Below are 7,360 nucleotides of genomic sequence, written 5' to 3'. Positions count from 1 at the left end.
CTGATGGCTTTTACTTGGAAATATCCATGATAATGACTTGACTGGCCACCGTTCCCGCTCTATCTATGGTAGTAAGGTGACTTCCGTGTAGTTGGAGACGGTGCCTGAGTTTGTGTGCCCGACAGGATACAGCAAGACCCGGAGCCCAGAAGACGGTGTCCCAGAGAGGGTCTCATGGGGGAGACCTATTCTTTTCTTTTGATTTATTATTTAATTAACACCCTTGAAACTGAGCTAATCCTACTCTGTCCGTGTCTGATCTGTGTAAACGTCTTGACCAAACTGAGCTAATCCTACTCTGTCCGTGTCTGATCTGTGTAAACGTCTTGACCAAACTGAGCTAATCCTTCTCTGTCCGTGTCTGATCTGTGTAAACGTCTTGACCAAACCGAGCTAATCCTACTCTGTCTGTGTCTGATCTGTGTAAACGTCTTCACCCAACCCCCTGGTCTGCCACAATATATATATATATTTTTTAAGAACACTCTGGCCTCCACATTCTTAAATGAAAGAAGTTTGGAACTGCCAATTCTCTTACAAGAGCTGGCCGCCCGGTCAAACTGAGCAACCGTGGGAGAAGGGCCTTCGTCAGGGAGCTGTTCAAGAACCTGATGGTCGCTCTAATAGAGATCTGGAGTTCCTCTGTGGAGATGGGAGAACCATCTCTGAAGCATTTCACCAATCAGGACTTTATGGTAGAGTGGCCAGACTGATGCCACTCCTCAGTAAAAGGCACATGACAGCGCACTTGTAGTTTCCCAAAAGGCACTTAAAGACTCTCAGACCACGAGAAACAAGATTCTGGTCTGATGAAACCAAGATTGAATCCTGTGTGTGTGTTTGTTTTCTTTCCTTCTGCCCTTGTCACAGGTGTCACTCATCAGTCGCCAATCAGTCGCCACTGAAGACACACCTGCTCCTTTTCCCATCACATCCCCTTTCCCTTGGTTTAAAAACCCTGTCAGTTGTTTTCCCAAACTCTCTTTCTCTCTCTCTCTCTCTCTCTCTCTCTCTCTCTCTCTCTCTCTCTCTCTCTCTCTCTCTCTCTCTCTCTCTCTCTCTCTCTCTCTCTCTCTCTCTCTCTCTCCCTCCCCCTCTCTCTTTCTAAGGAGCTATCTCTCGTTTGTTTTGGTGCCTACATCTCACTTTGTCCGTAATTATGTGAGTATGTATTGTTGTGGTTCATGACTGTTTGTTGATGGGAAAAGGGGGTACAAAGCCAAGTCGCCCATGGGCATACATTACCCATAGGAGTACCCTAGTTAGAACTGGGCGGACCACCCACTGTATTTTATTGGTTAGTTAGCTAGCGGTTATTGAAGCAGGTAAGACTAGCTTATGGGTTTTTGGATATTTATTATTTATTTCCTTGGGTCCAGCTCGCCCCCGTTTAAACAATAAACCGTTCGTGTTTGACGGTAAATTTAAGTTGTCTGCATTTATTAGTTCTCACTGTTCCTTTTCACTATTATGATTTGCATGAGATATGTTATTGGTCTCGTTTCCAGGGACAAAGGGATTCGTAACAGAGACTGTTCAGGATTGAGGGAAAGATGAACAGAGCAAAGTACAGAGAGATCGTTGATGAAAACCTGCTCCAGAGCGCTCAGGACCTCAGACTGGGGCGAAGATTCACCTTCCAACATGACAATGACCCTAATCACACAGCCAAGACAATACAGGAATGGATTCGGGACAAGTCTCTGAATGTCCTTTAGTGGTCCAGCCAGAGCCCGGACTTGAATCCAAACAAACATCTCTGCTGAGACCTGAAAATAGCTGTGCAGCAACGCTCCCCATCCAACCTGACAGAGCTTGAGAGGATCTGCAGAGAAGAATGGGAGAAACTCCCCAAATACAGGTGTGCCAAGCTTGTAGCGTCATACCCAAGAAGACTCGAGGCTGTAATCGCTGCCAAAGGTGCTTCAACAAAGTACTGAGTAAAGGGTCTGAATACTTATGTAAATGTCTTATTTCAGTTTTTGTATTTTTTATAAATAAGCCAAAAATGATAAAAAACCTGTTTTTGCTTTGGGATATTATGGGATTATGGGATATTGTGTGTAAATTGATGATGCATTTGTATTTTATTTTATTTTTTAAACATTTTTAAAATAAGGCTGTAACCTAACAACAAAATGTGGAAAAGTTCAAGGGATCTGAAAACTTTCCAAAGGCACAACTTGAGTTTTAAGTTTGAACAAATTGATATCTTTCTGACAGATAAGATCTAAACCAGGCCAGAACTTGTCCGTGTAGACCCATTTGGGTTTCCAATCTCTCCAAAAGAATGTGGTGATCGATGGTATCAAAAGCAGCACTAAGGTCTAGGAGAACGAGGACAGGTGCAGAGCCTCGGTCTGACGCCATTAAAAGGTAATTTACCACCTTCACAAGTGCAGTCTCAGTGCTATGATGGGGTCTAAAACCAGACTGAAGCATTTTGTATACATTGTTTGTCTTCAGGAAGGCAGTGAGTTGCCGCGCAACAGCTTTTTCTAAAATTTTAGAGAGGAATGGAAGATTCGATGTAGGCCGATAGTTTTTAAAATATTTTCTGAGTCAAGGTTTGGCTTTTTCAAGAGAGGCTTTATTACTGCCACTTTTAGTGAGTTTGGTACACATCCGGTGGATAGAGAGGGGTCGTCCCTAGGTGGGGTGCGTCACTTCAGTGGGTTGAGTCGCTGACGTGGTCTTCCTGTCTGGGTTGGCACACCCCTTGGGTTGTGTCGTGGCGGAGATCTTTGTGGGCTATACTCGGCCTTGTCTCAGGATTGTAAGTTGGTGGTTGAAGATATCCCTCTAGTGGTGTGGGGGCTGTGCTTTGGCAAAGTGGGTGGGGTTATATCCTGCCTGTTTGGCCCTGTCCGGGGGTATCATCGGATGGGGCCACAGTGTCTCCTGACCCCTCCTGTCTCAGCCTCCAGTATTTATGCTGCAGTAGTTTATGTGTCGGGGGACTAGGGTCAGTCTGTTATATCTGGAGTATTTCTCCTGTGTTATCCGGTGTCCTGTGTGAATTTAAGTATGCTCTCTCTAATTCTCTCTTTCTCTCTTTCTTTCTCTCTCTCGGAGGACATGAGCTCTAGGACCATGCCCCAGGACTACCTGGCATGATGACTCCTTGCTGTCCCCAGTCCACCTGGCCGTGCTGCTGCTCCAGTTTCAACTGTTCTGCCTGCGGCTATGGAACCCTGACCTGTTCACCGGACGTGTTACCTGTCCCAGACCTGCTGTTTTCAACTCTCTAGAGACAGCAGGAGCGGTAGAGATACTCTCAATGATTGGCTATGAAAAGCCAACTGACATTTACTCCTGAGGTGCTGACTTGTTGCACCCTCGACAATTACTGTGATTATTATTACTTGACCCTGCTGGTCATCTATGAACATTTGAACATCTTGGCCATGTTCTGTTATAATCTCCACCCGGCACAGCCAGAAGAGGACTGGCCACCCCTCATAGCCTGGTTCCTCTCTAGGTTTCTTCCTAGGTTTTGGCCTTTCTAGGGAGTTTTTCCTAGCCACCGTGCTTCTACACCTGCATTGCTTGCTGTTTGGGGTTTTAGGCTGGGTTTCTGTACAGCACTTTGAGATATCAGCTGATGTACGAAGGGCTATATAAATAAATTTGATTTGATTTGATTAAGAATAGTCTAATGGGTGAGAATATTATCAGGGGCTTGTCAAACTGTGAATGAGAGACTGATGAAGTGTGTGCAGCACAAGAAACAGAGCAGAGCTCAGGCCTTTCATGAGGCTCTATTCTAATCATCATTAGAGTTGCATCATGCAGCCTTAGAATGTATAAAAACATCTAAACATATAGCCCAACGTTTGTATCGCAACTAAAGTTGCATAAATAACTCTAAATGAAGCATTTAGGTGGGCCTGTTCCTTTGTTAACTGCTCAACGCAGAATAGCCGCATGTGCGCACTCCCTCAGAAATCTTTTGAAGAAAATATTCTTTCTATTTTATTCAGTTGTATTCTTCATACTATAAAATAATATAAAATAATGCCACGGAATTCTGCTAAATGAACTAAATGAACACAGCCATATGGCTTAGCCAGACCAGGACCTAACATAAGGACAACTCAGAACACCATAATTCTATAGTACCCTCCAAACTCGTCATTAAGCACGAGACCCCGCCCTGTGCAACTGGGTCCTGGACTTCCTGACGGGCCGCCCCCAGGTGGTGAGGGTAGGTAACAACATCTCCACCCCGCTGATCCTTAACACTGGGGCCCCACAAGGGTGCGTTCTGAGCCCTCTCCTGTACTCCCTGTTCACCCACGACTGCGTGGCCATGCACGCCTCCAACTCAATCATCAAGTTTGCAGACGACACTACAGTGGTAGGCTTGATTACCATCAACGACGAGACGGCCTACAGGGAGGAGGTGAGGGCCCTCGGAGTGTGTGTCAGGAAAATAACCTCACACTCAACGTCAACAAAACAAAGGAGATGATTGTGGACTTCAGGAAACAGCAGAGGGAGCACCCCCCTATCCACATCGACGGGACAGTAGTGGAAAAGGTGGAAAGTTTTAAGTTCCTCGGTGTACACATCACGGACAAACTGAATTGGTCCACCCACACAGACAGCGTTGTGAAGAAGGCGCAGAGCGCCTCTTCAACCTCAGGAGGCTGAAGAAATTCGGCTTGTCACCAAAAGCACTCACAAACTTCTACAGATGCACAATCGAGAGCATCCTGTCGGGCTGTATCACCGCCTGGTACGGCAACTGCTCCGCCCACAACCGTAAGGCTCTCCAGAGGGTAGTGAGGTCTGCACAACGCATCACCGGGGGCAAACTACCTGCCCTCCAGGACACCTACACCACCCGATGTCACAGGAAGGCCATAAAGATCATCAAGGACAACAACCACCCGAGCCACTGCCTGTTCACCCCGCTATCATCCAGAAGGCGAGGTCAGTACAGGTGCATCAAAGCAGGGACCGAGAGACTGAAAAACAGCTTCTATCTCAAGGCCATCAGACTGTTAAACAGCCACCACTAACATTTAGCGGCCGCTGCCAACATACTGACTCAACTCCAGACACTTTAATAATGGGAATTGATGGAAATTATGTAAAAATGTATCACTAGCCACTTTAAACAATGCCACTTAATATAATGTTTACATACCCTACATTACTCATCTCATATGTATATGTATATACTATACTCGCTACCATCTACTGCATCTTGCCTATGCCGTTCTGTACCATCACTTATTCATATATCTTTATGTACATATTCTTTATCCCTTTACACTTGTGTGTATAAGGTAGTAGTTGTGGAATTGTTAGGTTAGATTACTCGTTGGTTATTACTGCATTGTCGGAACTAGAAGCACAAGAATTTCGCTACACTCGCATTAACATCTGCTAACCATGTGTATGTGACAAATACAATTTGATTTGATTTGATTTGATTTTGAATATGCTATTCTGTTCTTCTGAAATAGTCTATATTTTCTTCATATCATGCTTCTTTAGACCTGTCTAAAAACATGTATTTATTGTGAAGGTGTAGGCTATATTAAATTGATTTATTATACTTTTTGATGTGTGGAATCCAGGAGATGCTAAATGTATTATGTTAATTAACTGTCAATTACCGTGAGACACGTAGTTATTTGCATGACAATAACCAGCTGTCAAAATGTGATGTCATTCAGACAGTAAGACCGGGAGGTAAGATTAGAGCCACTATGATAGAAGTTTGGCAGAAGAGGTGGACTGTTTATACCCTCCAAAGAAAGGTCTGTTGACAGTAGATGGTTTATTAATTTAGTCTGTAATCTGTGATTGACTACACACTCCAGTACAGTAGGTGGTTTATTAATTTAGTCTGTAATCTGTGATTGACTACACACTCCAGTACAGTAGGTGGTTTATTAATTTAGTCTATAATCTGTGATTGACTACACACTCCAGTACAGTAGGTGGTTTATTAATTTAGTCTGTAATCTGTGATTGACTACACACTCCAGTACAGTAGATGGTTTATTAATTTAGTCTGTAATCTGTGATTGACTACACACTCCAGTACAGTAGATGGTTTATTAATTTAGTCTGTAATCTGTGATTGACTACACACTCCAGTACAGTAGGTGGTTTATTAATTTAGTCTGTAATCTGTGATTGACTACACACTCCAGTACAGTAGATGGTTTATTAATTTACTCTGTAATCTGTGATTGACTACACACTCCAGTACAGTAGATGGTTTATTAATTTACTCTGTAATCTGTGATTGACTACACACTCCAGTACAGTAGATGGTTTATTAATTTACTCTGTAATCTGTGATTGACTACACACTCCAGTACAGTAGATGGTTTATTAATTTACTCTGTAATCTGTGATTGACTACACACTCCAGTACAGTAGATGGTTTATTAATTTACTCTGTAATCTGTGATTGACTACACACTCCAGTACAGTAGATGGTTTATTAATTTACTCTGTAATCTGTGATTGACTACACACTCCAGTACAGTAGATGGTTTATTAATTTACTCTGTAATCTGTGATTGACTACACACTCCAGTACAGTAGATGGTGGAATGCACCTCTAATGTTTGTTTGCAGACCACCATAATTACATAGAAGGAGACTTTTGCGTAGGGATATTGTCATAAGAGACTGGATTATTGTACCAGTGTTGTATGTCCAAACTGAAATAACTAACAAAATGTTATGTTAAGTTGAGAATTATTTAAGGTAAAAGCTGTTTCTTTGTTGAAACTGTCGCTAGGCAGTGATGGTGTTAGCTTTAGCTCACAGTTTCCTTGTGTGTCTTTTTCTGCGGATCATTCTACACAACGTTCGGTTTGTGTCTAACAACATTAGACCTCGAACATAGGTACTAGCTAGCCGCCTAGCTAGCTACGTTAGCTAGAGAGCTAGCTAGGTTAGGTAACATTTTTAACATTTATAGCTAGCTAGCTCCCAGAGCAAAGAAGCTATTCTGTTAGCCGATGTTACCAATAATAGTTTTTCCTGTCAGCAAACAGAGGGGTGCTTTCAAGACAACTGGGAACTCGGGAGAAAACGAGGTTAAATCATGATGTTAGTGATCTTCAGGTCGGAAAGTCGTAGCTCAAGAAAGATGCCAGTTTCCAACTTGGAATTCCGAATTGGATAACCTTTCAAAACGATTTCTCCCAGTTAGAGCAATTTTTGGGGGGAGTTTACAGTTTACAGAGTTTACAGAGTTTACAGAGTTTCTGACTTCCCAGTTGTTTTAAATGTGGCATATGTCCTAAAACTTATGATGTTAGATACCTACCCAGTTGTTGATTTTCATTAACTGCCTCAGCTAAACTCATTTACTATTGTTTAT

The sequence above is a fragment of the Salvelinus alpinus genome, chromosome 1 (assembly GCF_045679555.1).
Source record: "Salvelinus alpinus chromosome 1, SLU_Salpinus.1, whole genome shotgun sequence".
NCBI lineage: Eukaryota > Metazoa > Chordata > Actinopteri > Salmoniformes > Salmonidae > Salvelinus > Salvelinus alpinus.
This window is presented reverse-complemented; position numbering follows the sequence as displayed.